This window comes from Rhinolophus hipposideros (assembly GCF_964194185.1).
Source record: "Rhinolophus hipposideros genome assembly, chromosome: 22".
In the NCBI taxonomy this organism is placed as follows: domain Eukaryota; kingdom Metazoa; phylum Chordata; class Mammalia; order Chiroptera; family Rhinolophidae; genus Rhinolophus; species Rhinolophus hipposideros.
Genome location: NC_138068.1, coordinates 14,372,615 through 14,390,230, shown reverse-complemented (window position 1 = coordinate 14,390,230; position 17,616 = coordinate 14,372,615). Strand labels below are relative to the sequence as shown.

The 17,616-nt window shown below is 43.9% G+C and overlaps 1 protein-coding gene and 1 pseudogene across 19 annotated transcripts in view; one reads left to right on the top strand and one right to left on the bottom strand.

Moving 5' to 3' along the window:
* PTPRT (protein tyrosine phosphatase receptor type T) overlaps positions 1–17,616 on the bottom strand; it is a 965,600-nt gene that overhangs the window by 436,326 nt on the left and 511,658 nt on the right. The window lies entirely within an intron of this gene.
* LOC308491336 (ATP synthase subunit d, mitochondrial-like) lies at positions 11,319–11,801 on the top strand (annotated as a pseudogene). The gene has a single exon. The product of its transcript is annotated as an ATP synthase subunit d, mitochondrial-like (transcript).

Sequence of the window (17,616 nt, the reverse complement as noted above, 5' to 3'; positions counted from 1 at the left end):
AACATTTATATTGCACTTACCACATGCCATGAACTCTTCTAAAGGCTTTACGTATATTACTCATTTAATCCCCACAGCAATCTTATAAAATAGACACTATTATTATCTCGTTGTATAGAGGAAGATACTAAGGCAGGGAGCTATGAAATTATTTCCTATACAGTTTACCTACACATTGTTCACATTGCTTTATGATTTCAGTTTTAATATTTGTGAATATTATTTAACAATAGTAATCTATGGAGATTTTTGTTTTGGGGGGAGTTCGGTGTGAGGATATAATTATATTTCCCCAAATAGTGGCCAAGTGTTCCAACACAGTTTATTGAACAATATATCCCTCCTCCACTAAAATGACACTTCTAAACACATCTATAACATATGGTAATACACACATACACAACACATGAACACACAACCACACACACATATAGTGTTTGCTGGTATTCAGTTCAGGAGCACTGACAATCTTTTTAGTTGTTTAATCATTTTGTGGTATGTGCAGCGAAGCAAATTTATAATCTAGAAATATAAAGAAGGAACATAAAAGGATTACCAATGATTCCCTACAAATCCTGATTAAATACACGTTCAATGTTTTTCTCATGAAATATGTATCTGTCAAACAAAAACATAAGCGCCCCTAACGTGCATTATGAATGCACAATAGTTTTTCAAAACAGTTTGCTTCAGACCTTTCGCAGCTACAACACGAACAAGCCTCTTTTGCCCCAGAGGAAATATCGATACCGTTTAGATGTTTAGTTTTATCACTTTCCACGGCTTTGGGTTTCTTACAAAACCATGTTGATTTCAGTGCAAACTAATAAGCAAGCCATTTATGGTCAGGTGCACAAAGCACATTTCTATCCTGTTGTGGGAGAGAAAACCACAAGGAAATTGCCTCTAGGAGGTCACCTGGCTCCCAAAGGTGGGCTCCTCCACTTGACTATTCCTGCCACACAAGGACCTCAAGATGTGTGTGTGTGTGTGTGTGTGTGTGTGTGTGTGTGTGTGTGTGTGTATGTGTAGGAGGAGGGTGGGGGGCAGCTATGAAGACCCTTGCCCTCCCCTCCAGTCTGCGCAGAAGCACCAGTTCTTGGAGTGGCCAGAAGCCATCCGAGACCCCACAGCTTGGCCCTGGACCGAGCTCTGGTTCTTGTGAAGAAGGCCCTTCTTGATAACCTCTAGATAATAATGCCTTTTATTAGTATCTCATACATCCTTGGACCTTTACGTTTACATTTTTATTTCCACATTTTCTTACACAAAAGACAGCATATAATACATCCTGTTCCCACCTTGTTTCTTTCCTAATGATTTACTTGAAAATTGTTTTTCATTCATTTCTACGGCTGCATAATATTTCAATGGATGGTTCTATTATCACTTATTTAACCTGTGCCAGAGGGGACTCCTTGTGGCCCACTGCCTGACACTTGACTTGTTCTAACAAACAGAACCTTCCAGGCCCCTGCTGGAGGTGCTCTGCGCTGAGTCCAGTCCTCAGAGCGAGTGGCATGCTGAGTCCTGGGCTCCCTGAATGCCCTGACCCACTCATGGTCCAGCCCCACTGGCCGAGTCCCCATAAGCTCTGCCTGCACTATAAATGTGGCCTCACTGAGATTGCCCAGTGCAACTAGGCTCCTGGAATCTCGTTCCATGGATCCTGGTCCCATCCAGGCTCCCATGGTAGATGCGTCTGGTTGCTGTGCACTCCTAATATCCCCCAAGAAAGATACTACTCTTACTAAAACCCTCACCCTCACTGCAGCTGCACCTCCAAACCAGCATGTGTCTTGTTCTCTAGGTAGCTACCTGGTCACTTGGTCCTCCCAAAAGGCAGACGAAGAACAAAGTCCTGGCATTTCCAAAGTCATTGCCAAGCATGTGGTCTGATCCCCAGGATCAACCGTAAAGGTGTGAGCCCTTGTGAGTTTGGTGCATGTACCCCTCTGCTCCTTGGCTATAAAATGAACTTAGACCTTGACTCAAAGCAGAGCCCTGACCTCAGCCTCAGATCAAACGTTGACCCAGCCATAGATCGAGTCCTGAGTCCGGGCATACACTCAACTCTGACCCCTGCACAGACTGGACCAAGATCCCAGCCTCACACTGGGTCATGATCCAGGTCACAGACATAGCCCCGGGTCCCACATTTATCCTGAGCGCTGACCTAGAGCTCAGACTCAGTTCTCAGCCTGGTCGTGACTCAGCCCAGCCAGCTCTCTTCAAATGTGGTCACAAAGGAGTCTTGAGACGTGTGCACATTGTTGTGTGTGAGCCTGCCTCAGCTCTGAGCAGCAGCACTCCTGCCTCACTACCATTAAAATCGAGCCTCTCGTTGTGCCTCAGCATGGGGCAGGAGCCTCCATCTCATAGCCCTGATTTCACCTTCTGCCTCTGTGTGGTGACTTTGGTCAAATGAGTTCTCTGACCTTGAGGAATCCATCGGTAAAATACCTGCTGACAAAGTGGTTGTGAGGAGTAAATGATACGGTCCATGTAAAGTGCCCGGCATATAGTATGTGCTCAACAAAAACTCATCACCTTGTTCTTATACGCATCTTGTCAGCTGCAGCTGAATATAGGGGGTAGCCCCTCGGAGCTGTGCTGGGCAACGGGGTGGTCGCCAGCCATGCAGGGCTACCAAGCCTATGAAATGTGGCCAGTCCAGACTGAGATGTGCTCTAAGGAACACAGCGTATTTCAAAGACCGAACAAAGACTTCGTATGAAAAAAGGCAAGTGAAATATATCAATCATTTTATATTGATTATACACTGAAATGGTCGCATTTTGGATGCATTGCGTTAAATACCATATATCACTAGAACTAATGTCACCTATTTCCCTGTGCCTAGTAGAAATTTTAAAATTATATGGTTTGCAGGTCTACAGGTCTGGGGAGAGCAGTGTATGAGTAATGAGGACAACAAAAACAATAATGGCAACAGTGAAAATAATAGCTAACATTTACTGAGTATTTATTAATGTGCCGAGCATCATTGTAAGCACTTCTTAAATCCTCACAACAACATCTAAAAGTAGGTACTACTAACATCCCTGTTGTTGAGATGGGATAAGTGAGGCACTGAGAAATGAGGCCGTGTGCTGCAGGCTGCAGCACTGCTAAATGGCAGAACTAGGATTTCAGCCCACACGTTTGCATCTAGCACCTATATTCTGCCACATTCATTAAAGGCAGCCTCGGTCTAATGTAGACTGCCCTCCTACAAATGGGTCCCCTCACGGGGCAGAATCTTGTACTGGACAGTTAAATGCTGTCATTGAGACATGAACAGCAGCGAGAACCTCCCCTCCACCCACACAGCACCAGGCATTCACTGTCCATCAGACTGGTCACAACCCAGCAAGGCTCTCACAAGGCACGGGGGAGTTCTCTCATCTGACCTCTTGCATTCCTCATACGTGGCCCGAGGTACCTTTATCCAGCAGAATCAAAGAGGACAATTCCTCAAACCTTCTTAGCTTTCTCCATTAATGAGAGGTGCCTCTGAGAGCAAAAAAGATAAACTCGATTGTTCAAGAAGCAAGTTCACTTCTCCAATTTGGGTACCAGTCATAAACACAGCACCTTCCATTGGAGCAGAAACCCCACATTTCGGCAGAAATACTTAATGTCTCATTTCTCCCACATCCGTCTTGTTCAAAGTACTTACTTCAGAAGTAGAGAAGGGAAAACAAACTAATAACACAGTATTTTGAATGGGAGACAAGAAGTTTATGATCAAGAACTCGATTAAAAGTTAATAATTAAAAACTCAATAATTGTCGTATCTCATGCTTTACTGGCCAGACTGCACACATCCTCATGCAGCTCCTGAAACTGCTCCCTAAATGGGAGAACTCCCCTGGGAGCCCAGCAACTTGGCTTCCCACCCAACCTGGGGTGGGCAGGGAGCACATTCACTTCAGGCACCTGCTGTTTTGCTGATTGGTCAGAAGTCCTGGTTCAAGGTTGGCCTCCGAATGTAAGAATCCCAATGATTATGACTCATGTATTTATAAAATGTGACAAATATGTATTGAGCACTGGAGCAGATTATATTTTCCAAAGATGGCCATTACTTCATGGTTTGTTTCAGATCTTCTACAATTTGGCCTTGCCACTCCCCATCAAGAGGTGGGGTTTATGTCCCCTCCTCTTGAAATGGGGCGGACCTTCGAGACTGCTTCAATCAAGAAAGCATGGTGGGCGTGCTTTAGTGTAACTCCTGAGGCTAAGCTGTAAAAGGCAAGATGGCTTCCGCCAGGCTTTCATGCTCTGGGAGCCCAGCCATCATGCTGTGAGGAAGTCCAGGCCACAGGGAAAGGCCGTGATGTTCCAGCCAACAGTGCCAGCTGAGGCCCCCAGTAGATAGCCAGCATGAGCCACCAGACCTGTGAGTAAAGAAGCCTTAAATCTGGCTCCAGCTCCAGCCACTCTCTGGAGTAATCACATGAGGGACCCCAAAAGTAGAGCCACCTAGCTGAGACCAGGCACAGTTGACCAAAACAATGAGAGATAATGAAAAGTAAAGCATTGTTATGTTCTTAAGTTTCAGGTGGTCTACTATGCAGCCATAGATCACTGCAGCAGGTACCTACTATGTGCTGGGCACTATGCTCTCTGCTAAAAGATGCAATAGTGAAGCTGACTCCGTGTTGCCCTCAAGGAGAGCATGGCCCAGTGGGGAGATAGAAAATTAGAAAATTAGCCAATTGCAAGCCTGTACCATATGAGCAGGTGACAGAGGCACATGCGGGCACTCTGGGAACAAACCAGGATTAGGGAACATGATAAAGCCTGAGGACATCAGGGAAGGCTTCCCGGAGGAGAGGGCTTTTTTTTTTTTTTAACTGAATCTTGAGAATGAGATGGTGCCAATTAGATGAAGGAGACAGAGCTTTTAATTCTTTCTAAGGGGTTTAGGAAACATTAAGTAGCAAGAATAGAAAGAAAAAAAAACTATGCGAAAGTCCTCCCAATTTTTAAATACACTGTAAAATCTCAAAATTAATATATTAATAATTAGAACCTCAATAATTGTCATATCAACAGACCAATAACCAATGGAACATCAGAAAGTCCAGAAACAGATCCAAATGCCACAGGGATTTAGTATATATTAAAAGTAGCCTCCCAAAGATGGACCTTTCTAGAAATGTATCATATTGCACACCATATACTAAGATCAAATCAATCAAAATTTAAACACAAAAATGAATCCTTTGAAATCCTAGAAGAAAATACATGCACATTTCTTTAAAACCTTGGAGTATCTAAAGCATTTCTATTTCTTCACGCAAAATCCAGAAACCCTAAGAGACAGATAAATAAATCTAACTAAATAACAAAAATACTATGTAATGCTGAGGGGGGGAATTAAGCTAAGTTTAAAAACAAAGACTCCTGTCAAGGTTGAATATGGGAATGACATCAACCTGAAAACCACAGGTTCTCCTTAGCAATCCTAAGATTTCTGCAGCTTCCTGCATCCATCACAGGACCTGGAACCGAGCAGATGTTTAAAAAGACACACTGGATGATGAAGTTTATAGAAGTTTGGACTAAAATGGAAGTTCTGGTTTAGTCCTGAGTCATCATGTGACCTAGGACATAAACAAATAGGTGTGTGTGTGTGTGTGTGTGTGTGTGTGTGTGTGAGTGTGCATGCGCGTTCCCTACAAAAACTCCACCTGTTTACAAGGTAATATGGTGACATTACATGAAAACAAGCCCGAGAAGCAGCAACACAGCTAAAATGTGGCATTGATTTATGGATTTCATCTTGTTCCACTAGCTCTAGGCTCCCTTCTCCAAAATTTAGATCCCGGCTACATCGTGCTGAACCTCAGTTTTCTCATCAGGAAAATGGGAACAATGACAATGGCTTTCAGAGGGATTTGAGAGCTTCAACGGGAGTAATGTATATAAAAAGCAAAGCATGCGCACCTAGGGTATACCAAAAGCTGCCTATTTAGTTCCTGTGGCCACCACAATTGTGGTTGTGGCTACCTTGCTAGTGATTCCATCATGCAAACGTGCAGGCGAGGCCCTGACTGGCCTCATAAGCAACGTCCACTTGCCTGTCTCTGCCCAGAGAGAGGCCATTTCTTCTTGTTCTTTGTTTCCTGCCTTTAAGCCACATTGCATACATAATGAGGACATGTTGCCAAAGACACACAAGGACACAATCCAAGTGTACCTTGGGGCACACTGTGCTGCACCTGGTCGCAGGCCACACTCCCGTGACTTCAGGCAGGGCGACATGGAGCCATTAAAGCTGGGCTTTGGTGTCTTGCTCCTCCCTCAAGCCAGCGAGGCATTAAATAGATCAAGCATTTTCAGAGCAAGGTGGAGAAAAAGGATGAGGAGGTGCGTGATGGTTAGAAGATAGCAAGCGACCCACTGTGGATGTCCCGTCTGTTTCCCTGGAGTTTGCTTTCTGTGCCAACCTGACAGACCTCACCTTTGGGGTGCCTGCCAGTCAGCATTGGCTCCCTGGTTTCCACCAGGAGCCTCTGAAGCCTCGGCCTCACCATGCCTCCAGCCCCGGCTACATCAATCCAGGATCTGAAAGGCAGCTTTCTAGGCATTTTCTGAATCTTTGCAAAAACAAATGACATTGAGGAATACCCCAAATGTTGCCTCCATTTTCAGTGTAGTGAAATGGTTGGTGAATTTCCTGCATGTGAAACAACTCAGCCATTGGAAGACTACAAGGACGATCAGGTCACTAATGGATCAAACCAAAGAGCTATAGAGTCCTCGACTACGTACAAGGAAAGGCAGAGGCAGAAACTGAAATGTAGCTTCTAGTTCGTGAATCTTGGCCCAACCTGGGTCTCAGAGAAGGTACAGGAATGATCATGAGATGTCCGAATCATCAGAAGAGCAAGGTCCTAAAAAGTTGCCGACTGGGTCCCTACTGGAGGATGAAATCCGCTGCACACCTTCCTCACCTACGCCTCTGATAGGCTCCCGGTTGAAACTCTCCTCTGATTATTGCAAAGGGAGGTTCTGCTCACCATTCAGACACCACCTCCCATGTCACGTCCCCATAGAAGCCTGCCCTGTCCACCCTCCAGGTCACTGTCTAACACATTATTCCATCTTCTATTTTATCTTCCTAATAGCTGTGTTAGATGCTGTGCCATGCACTGGGTCACACACCTGTGATGTCACATAGCTGACTTACTGCCATTTAGGCAGAGCTGGACAGCTTATCTAATCTGTGAAAACGCCATTTGGAGGAAGGGGCTCTTTCCCTGTTTGCCGGCAAACTTAAGCCTTCATAGAGGAGTGGACAGTTTGCTGCGTGGACTCACGTTAAGGTGATAATGATAACAGGCGACCACCCTGCTATGCATAATGGCAGCACGATTGCAAGAAGGATCCAGTTAAGTCCTCAGCAGTACAACGAAGGACTGCATCGTAAGCTAGCCTGAGATTGTTTCCTGACCTATGAGTGTAAGATAAGTCATAGGCTCCTTTGCCTGAAGTGGAAGATAGTGGGAGAGAATAAGTTTAGCCGCATAAATGTGTTTTTACCTCATTGACCGGGAGGGCTATGGCTCAGGAAAGAGATTGAGGCTCGGAGACATGGATTTAGGAGTTATCTGTGGAGTCAGTTGGTTGAAGCCTTGGGTGTTGATGAAATTGCTGTAACAGAGACAGGAGCTGCATGGAAGCGGGGAGAGGTCTCAGAGAAGAAGCCATCAGACAAACAGCCAAAGCAGGCGTATCAGGAGACCGGATGATAAGGGGCGGGGAAAGAGACAAGAGGCAGCTCCTGCCAAGTGAGCTTAAGGACGACAAGGATGAGAAGTCTCTTGGGATTGGTGGCTGGAGACCACGCTGCATCCATGCAAATCCCATTTGCCGCTGTCCATCCGGATTCTGCCCCACCAAAACCATTTCTGAGACAGATTTGAAACATACGAAAAACGTTTCCTTCTTAAAATTGATTCACGGAAACAGAACACAGGCATTGATATCCTTTATGAGTGACAATTTAGGGCCCATATTTATTCTGTGTAATGTCTGTTCTCTCTCTGTCTGGGGACAGAAAGAATGCAGCTACTATTAATAGACATTAAGAAGAAAGAAAGGAAGGAAGGAAGGAAGGAAGGAAGGAAGGAAGGAAGGAAGGAAGGAAGGAGGAAAGGAAAGAAGGAAGGAAAGAAAGAAGGAAGGAAGGAAGGAAGGAAGGAAGGAAGGAAGAGAGAGAGAGAGAGAGAGAGAGAGAGAGAGAGAGAGAGAGAGAAAGAGAGAAAGAAAGAAAGAAAGAAAGAAAGAAAGAAAGAAAGAAAGAAAGAAAGAAAGAAAGAAAGAAAGAAAGAAAGGAAGAGAAATCTTGTTCCATCTGGAGTCAATCTTTAAAATAACTCTTAACAAAAAAAAAACAAAAAAAAACAACAAAAAACTCTTAACATCTGTATATAGTAAGTTCTCACTAAATATTGTCGATAGAGTCTTTGAAACTGTGACTTCAAGAGAAAAGATGGAATGACGTATAAGAAAGCCAGTTTTACTCTAGGCTAAATGATATAAACAAGAGTTAAGTTCCTATGGCATATTTCTGGTCACCAAAACATCACCAAAGTTCTAAATAAATACCCCAAACACTTCTAATATTAGACATTAAATAAGTGTGAGGTATATATATACCTCATTTAAGAAAGACAAATCAAAACAAGTAAGATAATGATTTTCCAACTCGCTTATTCCAGGTCAGGGTCATGGTGGCCAGAGCCTGCCAGCAGCTCAGGGTGCAAGCAGCTCAGGAACGCTTCCTGGACAAGACGCCCTTACATCTCAGGGCGCATCACACATACCCACACTCACTTACATGGGGACAACGTAGACACACTAATTAACCTCACATGCACCTCTCTCAGGTGTGGGAGGAAACCGGAGTCTCCAGGAAAAACCACGCACACATGGGGGAAACGAACATGCCAGCTCCCCACAGACAGTGGCCTGGCCAAAAACACGTTTTTCTCCCCCCGCTCATCAACCTTATGATGAAATGAAGTTGAACGAAATGACACTATTCAAGGATGTGCCTATATGTACCTACAGAAAATTCAGAGTATGCTTGAGAGATGGAGACAGCATTTAATGCTACTTTACTTCAGCTTCACCTTTTCTCTGGATTGCTTTAGAAGACCAATGTCCCAGGAGTGGAGAATCCAAATAATCTGCTCTGACTGTCGCCTGTAGAATGTCCAGCTCATGCTAAAGCCACATCAAATATTTAACCACTCTCAGAATTTTAGACACCCAACCTCCTTCCTCCTCCCTCTGCCCGTGGATACCTGCAGCTGGTAGACACCGTGCTTCACTCTGGGCAAAGGGAATGGATCACCAGAATCAAAGCTGATGTCAATCCTTCTGTGGGTTGGTACAAGATGTGGTAGTGAATGTTTATAAAGGTCAGACTTGGGGTCTGAGAGGAAAGACCCTGCTGGACTTCACCAGTGGATTGGCTTGTTGCTCTCTCCTCTCCAGCTTTAGGACAAGCCGTGTTGCCTGTGGCCAGAACTCTGGGGGAGAGCTAAGGGTGCTGAGTCCTCACTCCCATCAGCATTAAGAGGCCCAGCAGTTGCCAGTAGAGACCCCAGGGAAAGAGTAAAGGATCCGGGCGGTCAGTGATTCACAGACACATCTCTAACGTGGACAATCATTAATTCACCACACTCCTCTTGTTCCTACTCAACCAGGGTTTCCCATCCTCAGCCCTATTGATATTTTGGGACAGATCATTCTTTGTCGTGGGCACTGCCCCAGGCACTGTAGGAGGTATGGTTTGGAAGTATCCCTGGCCTCTACCCACTAGATGCCAGAAGTACCCTTCCAGTTGTGACAACCAAAAAAGTCCCCAGATGTTGTCAAATGTCCCCTGAATAGAAGCAAAATGGCCCCCAGTTGGGAAACTCTGCACTAAACAAAACAAGGGACCAAGAGAGTTTTGAATAACCCATACCTGAGCTGAGCAGGGCCAGAAGGCTTTCAGGACCTCAGCTTTGTTACTGTGTCTCCCCCCTACTCCCACCAGTGGGAGACCCCAAGCATGTGTCAACCCTCTATAGGACAGGTCTTCATTTCTGCCGCTACAGACAGTAGCCATCATTTCTTCATTTCCGATGGTTTGAGGAATCTACTAGAGTCTAGGAACAGAACAGGCTACCTTCTCTGCTCGTGCTAACGACTTTCAGGTGATGTCTAACATCTCACTGGAGTTTGCTGAACACTTCTCCACCTGCTCACTGCCACCCTTATCTGGAGACAGGACTGCCCAGGGTATTGAAGGGGAAATTTATCCTGTACCAGGCATGTCCAGATGGATCCTTATTTGCCCAAACACCCCTGCCCATCTGCTCAGCTTCAAAACCAGAGGTCTGTCTGGTAAGGAAGGTTCAGAGAAAACACAAGGAAGGAACCTCTGGGTCTTCGGGAGGGAAGAAGAGCCTCCAGGAATGATGTATTCATCTACCCACTGGAAATAAAGGTAAGACTGGGATCACAGGAGATGTGTACTGCTTGTTCTCAGGGGTTTGCTAGTCCCAGACCCTCTGGTGGTACAGTTCTATGTGGGAGCAACTTCCGCCATGATCTCAGTACCTACTCATGAAAGCAGGACTACACATCACACGCTTCACCTCTAAGTCTCCATTTCTCATTTAGTAAAAAGCTAGTTCCAGAACACCAACCACTGCCAATTCTATTTCTAAAATGTCTCTGGGCTCAGATTCCCCCTTTTCCATCCCTGTAATACCTAATGTAGGTAAGGCTTCATCTCCATTAGCTCACCTGGACTAATGCGATTGCCTCTGCACTGATCTCTTACCGTCAATCCATCTTCCACACAGACTACCAGAGTGGCCTTTGTAAAACTCAACAGAATGAGAAAACACCCATATCCATCCTCACCAAATACCATAAACAACATCTGAAATGAAAAAAAATTAGCCACGCTGGAGAAAAAAAGGTACTTGCAAAATCTGTAACAGATAAAACAATACCTATATTTGTCTCTTTCCTGCTCTCCACCTATATAAAGAGCTCTCACAAACCAATAATAAAAATTCAAAAATAGACAAAGGATATGATTACTAAATCATATGACTAAGGAGAGGATACAATAAAAATGATATTTAAAAGGAAGTACAAATATGGAAAACGTGCAACTTCACTTGAATTGAGGGCCACAAATTAAGTTTTTCTTAACCTCTTTGAGTGGCAGAGATTTAAAAGGTTGGCCAGGCTGCTGTGAACTTGGGCCACCAGGGTCGGTGAAGGAGCTCAAGATGCCTGGGCAAAAACTTGCTCTAAAAGCCATTGACTGGGTGGCTTTGAGGGAAATCATACCCTGAAACCAGAAGGCCATTGTTAACTCCCTGAAATCCTGGAATGAAACCCTCACCTCCAGGTTGTCCACTCTACCTGAGAATCCACTTGCTACCAAGTGGGCTTATTCAAGGCCAATGTTGTGAAGGCCGGCTTGGTAGATGACTTTGAGAAGTTTAATGCGCTGACGTTTCCTGTACCAGAGAATAAATACAGTAGCCTGGGAGATGCAGACAAAAAAGAAGATGTGAAAAGTTGTGCTGAGTTTTTGTCTCTGTCAAAGACCAGGATTGAGCAGTGAGAGAAAGAGCTGGAGAAGATTAAAGAACATAATTCCATTCGATCAGAAGGCCATTGAGGACTTAAATGAAATCTTCCCAGAAACCAAACTAGACAACAAGAAGTATCCCTCCTGGCCTCACAAACCAATTGAAAATTTATAAACTTGAGTCTGGGAGAAAGCTCTGGCCCTCGTATTATAAACGCGACATTAAAAATAATTACGTAGTGCAAAAAAATAAATAAATAAAATAAAATAAATAAAAATAAAAGTTTGGCCAACACCCCGTGGAATTGGAAGCTTTCATACTCGTTTGTGTATGATTTATCAGAGGCAGCTTTCCTATATTGTATTAGCTGTTTATTGCTCTATAATAAATCAAAAATGGATCAGCTAAACAGCACACATTTATTATCTCAGAGTTTTGGTGGGTCAGCAATCCAGGCAGGGCTTAGCTGAGTTCTCTACTCAGGGTCTCCCAAGGCTGAATAAGGCATCATCCAGCACTGGGATCTCATCGGAGACTTGGGGTCCTCTTCCAAGCTCATGAGATTATGGGCAGAATTCATTTCATTGCAGCTGTAGGCTCATGGGGACTTGCTTCTTGTAGGCCAGATAGTCTCTGATTTCTAGACCCTCTCTTAAAGAGCTCCCCTGATTGGGTCAGGATCACTCCTGCTTATCTGCCTTTTGATGAACTTAAAGTCAACTGATTAGAGATCTTAATTATATTTACAAAACCCACTCATTTTTGCCATGTAAGGTAACATAATCACAGGAGTGACATCCCATTACCTTTGCCACAATCTATTGGTCAGAAGCAATTACAGGTCTCGCTCACACTCAAGGGGAGCTAATTATACAAAGACCTAGGTCATCAACAAAGGTCATCGAATAATTCTGCCAACCACCTATGTGGCCCCAAATATAAAATGTTCACAATTTTTGTCATAGCAATTTCACTTCTAAAACTTTATCCTAAGGAAATAAACGGACAAGAGCACATATATGCTCATACAAATCTTTTTATCATTCTGCTGTATGACATGAAAATCGAGAAGCAACCTGAATATCAATAAATATGATATTAGTTATATAATTTATGATATATCTATAAGGAATATCACTCAAGGTAACCTCCCTTTTGATTAACTTAGTCACATAGATGTATCATATAGTCCTATTCTATAGATGTAAAAAAAAAACACACGTGATCAAAATATATTTAAATAAGAAGAGAGCTATAATGTATTAAGTAGAAAATCAGGTTAAATATCGAGACCACCTACACCTATAGCTAAAGAAGGTGCCAAAAAATGTATACGCATGTTAAGAAAGGAAAACTATTAAAATTGTAATACTCAATATATACCGATAACAAAAGATGAATACAAGTCACGTTTGACTTCTTCAATTACAAGAGGTGCTCAAAGTGGTGACCATCAGTGTCGAGACACTTCTGGTTATGGTGAACTACTGCTGGAGCAACGGTGACCAAAGTGTGTATTTGTACACATTTTTTTGACAACCCTGGTATATTTACATGTACACCTAACTGGGCATCTGAACGTAAAATTCTGAAAGAACATACAATTAAGTTTGACAATTAAGTTTGTGAGTGTGTTGCACCAATGTTGCTAACCTTTTTTGGTATCAGAGGGATTATATTCATTATGAATTTTTATCAACTGGACAGACAGTTAATCAAGTTTACTCTTTGGAAGTGCTGAAAAGGCTGCGTGAAAAAGTTAGACAACCTGAACTTTTCGGCAACAATTCATGGCTCTTGCATCACGACAATGCACCAGCTCACACGGCACTGTCTGTGAGGGAGTTTTTATCCAGGAAACAGATAATTATATTGGAACACCCTCCTTACTCACCTGATCTGGCCCCCAATGACTTCTTCCTTACCCGAAGATAAAGGAAATATTGAAAAGAAGACAGTTCGATGACATTCAGGACATCAAGGGTAATGTGCCTACAGCTCTGATGGCCATTCCAGAAAGAGAGTTCCAAAATTGCTTTGCAGGGTGGACTAGGCGCTGGCATTGGTGCATAGCTTCCCAAGGGGAGGACTTCAAAGGTGACCGTAGTGATATTCAGCAATGGGGGATGTGGCACTTTTTCTAGGATGAGTTCGCGAACTTGTGTGACCCTCGTACACACAGGTGTTAGTAGGAGGTATCTCCAGGTATGGGAGTAGTAGGTGATCATTGTTTTACATGTAGTTTTCATCTTGTAAAATTGTTTGAAATAGCTATGTTTTCCTTTTATGACAAGAAAGAACAACAGAGCTCCTTTTACAAATGCTATGGTATCTGTTAATAAAAAGAGCTGTGTACAAATAGTATACCCAAAGGCATCTCCAGTTTTATGAAATATAAATGTGCAGAAGGAAATTTGTTAGGAAAAACACAAAATTTTAATAGTAGCTAGATAGAGGTTGAGACAATGAGGAAACTTAAGCTTCTATTTGGCTCTATTTTCTGCATTTTCAATATAACACAAACATTATTTTTATAGGTTTTCAAATAAAACCCTTCTATTTTTTTAAGTGTAGGAAAGGAACTACAGGCAGGTAAAAGAATAAGCCAAAAAGTCCTCTCATTTTTCCCCTGGTCCCTGGCCAGGGCTTGCCTCCACCTTCCGAGCCACACAGCATAGAACACAGAATCCTCTTGGTGGTTTAACACTGCCCTTTCCTAGGCTGCCTCCCCCATCAGACTATGAGCGCGCTGATGGCAGTGTCTCGTCTTGTTCTCCTCTGTCCCTCCACTGCCTATGACAGGGCCTGCCACACAGAGGGTACTCTAGGGTTGCTGAATAAATGAATGAAGAAAATACTGGCAGACCCAGGGAGCCATCCAAGCTTGAGTCGGGGGTTACAAAAGTCATCTGATTAGAAGCGGTGGAGAAGGGAGTCATGGGAACAAACATGGCACTGAGGACCTAGCACTAGGGCAACAGCAAGGTAGATACACAGGAAGTAGAAGGGGCAGAATTTGGGGTCTATGAGGCTGGGGCTTCAGGGCAGGGAAGTATTGAGGGCACATCCTAGGGTCAGACTCAGACAACTCAGTGGTGATGTTGGCCCGAATGAGGGGGCAAACGTATTTGAGAAAAATGACAAGTTCAAGTTTGGACACACAGTGTTTGAGGTTCCATGGGCTTCTTATGTCACTCTCCTAGCTGTCACTAATATATGGCTGATTCTGCAAACCGAAGGCGCTTAACATGTTTTATGAGTAAAATCCATCTATCTCTCCTTAGAGATGAAATGCCCCCTGCCTTAGCATTCCATTACTTCCTGGAGCCTTGAGAGACGATGGTGCGATGGGAGGGTTGGGTTACAGTATCGGGCACTGCACAAGCTGAGTGACTTCCTGTGGAAGTGCGGTCCTACTATGCTGCTCCCTGGGAAGATTCTCGTGTGCATGGCTCCCTGCTCGTGTGGGGGTGCTCTCCATCTGCCTTTTCACAACGATGTGTGCTGTCTGCGTCCCCATCCTGAAAACCTTTCCTGCAGAATTGGCTGCACATTTCACAAAGCAGCGGTGACTTCCAACACAGGCTGCAATGGGGAGAAGATTGACTCTGACTGTCAATTACATTTGTAACTGAAGGATCCTAACCAGATACCACCGAGCTGTCATCACACGATAACTCCCACAAACACCATCCCCTAGCCCAGCTCGGGTTCTGCCTGGCACTCAAATTATTTGCAAAATGGTTCCTACCACCATGCCGACCTGTATTTCAGGTCTGTCCTTGGAGCCACAGCCAGTTTCCTAAACTTGCCACATCTCTCTGTCTTTGTGCTGTTCTGTCAGCCTTGACTTCCCCTCTGGGTGTAACCCAACTAGTCAAGCCCTCTGTAGCCTTCGTCATCATCTCTCCTGGGAAGCCTTCAACCCATTCCCAACAAGGTGGGTTTGGGGTCCTTCTGTCCTGAGCCCTGTCAAGACACTACACTGTATCTTTACATTTATGATTCTGTGTCTCCTGCAAAACTCTGAGCTCTCAAATGGCTATGCCTGGGCTCAGTATGTTCCATCCTCACACTTGTCACATGGTTAGATACTAGCGAGTAGTAGTTGCTGCCTGGCTTTGAATGAGCTAGTCCCCATAATGGAATCCTTTCCCATTTAGTCCAAATAGCACAAAGGACAACCTCCTTAGAATAAAGGCTTGGGGACACCTTTGGCCCTTCTCTGCTCCGCCCTCAACATGCCATCTGCCCTCTACCCTCCACAAGAGCCTCTTTCATTTTCCCATTATATTACTCCAGTGGTTACAATCCCCTGCTTGCAAATTATAATTCTACAGGCACCCAAAGCATCATCCACAAATGGCTTTATAGGCCATCAAGCATCAGCACGTGTAATAATTATCTGGGTGCTCATAAAATCCTAAGATGATTCATAGTCCACCTTCACAGATTACAGATGAGGAACTAAAGCTCAGTAAATCACTCCAGTCCAGATAAAAAGTGGTAGTTCACATTGGAACTCAAGACTTGTGATTCTCAGCCCTGAGCTCTTCGCATGCTTATCTCCATTAGACAGTTATTTGTAAGAGTTAACCGGGTATGTTTTATTCTGAAAGAGAGAACCTTCAGGATTTTCTCCAGCACCAAAAACTTGGGGCAAACTTGCTCAATAAATCATTGCTGAATTAATGAATAAATAAGTGTCCGTTTCCATCATGGCTTTAGTTTTCTCATTTGTAAATAAGCACATTTAGGTGAAATGGTTCCCAAGGACCTCTCTGGAACTACTTTTCTGTAACTACCAATTTCTAGCCACTAGACCAGCTGTCGGGCCAGGTAGAGGGCTGCTCCGAGAACATCAGCTACACCAGTTGTGAAAAAGACACAACAACAAAAAAATACCTTGAGACCATTTATAAAAAGAATAATAAAACCACACTTTCCTTGATGCTAGAAATATTAGGGGGCCCCGTGCCTCATTACTGACTCTGCTTCTTGATGTCTTTGCCACCCACCATCGTTCATTCCCAATTTGCTTGCAGTTCTTTTCTTGTGCAGAAATGTAGTTTAATGGGTGGCTTTTCCCAAGACTCTGTGTCACTAACACATCCATTTCCTTCTCCACTTTTAAAGTTTATGTTCCTTTGCTACACGATAGGCTGCACATTACACTTCCTCTAAAGACACAGGCAACAGAGAAACTCCTTCTAAAATCTCCTGCAGGTTGAGAGAGAAAGAGAGAGAGAGACTGGGGTTCACAAAGAGACCTTTGTGCTAGCAGATTATTCTTCAGAAGGCCAAGGAAGATTATTATTATTCTTCAGAAGGCCAATGTGCAAGGTGAGCCATAGGAAGAGAACAATGGTAATAAGAGCAGTAAACACTTATTATACAGTGCTCCCTTGTGCCAGAAACGGTGCTATTAATATGTCCATTTTACAGATGGAGGAACCAAGTCACAGAGAGGTTAAGAAATTTGGCAGGTCACATGGTTAGAAAGGAGTATATCCAGTCTTGGAACTCAGACAGTAAGGTCCCCGTAGATATCTTAACCACTGTGCTAGTCTTTTCTCCTAGAATTACTTATGCGCCTCTTCCAAGCAGCCTTCCCAGCCACTCATTAATCAACATCAGATATTAGATAATGATAGAGCAAGGAACGTTCCAATCAGCTAGGACTTGTCTCCATTCCTGGTTGTCCGAGATTACTTGTGTGATTGTGGGCAGATCGAATAAACAATCTCTTTAAGCCTCAATATCTTAAGGTGCAACATGCATGCCTGGTACCTTGGCAAACATTTAAGATAAAAGACACCAAAAATATCCTGCATGCCCTGAATTTGGAAGATCCCAAGGCAGAGCTGGGAGACAGAGTATCCCTTCATTTGTTGTCCATTCAGCCATGCATTTCCCCAACAACTCTTTACTGAGTACCAACCATGTGCCAGGCATTACCTGGGGTGCTGGAGATATTCTCGTGCCCATG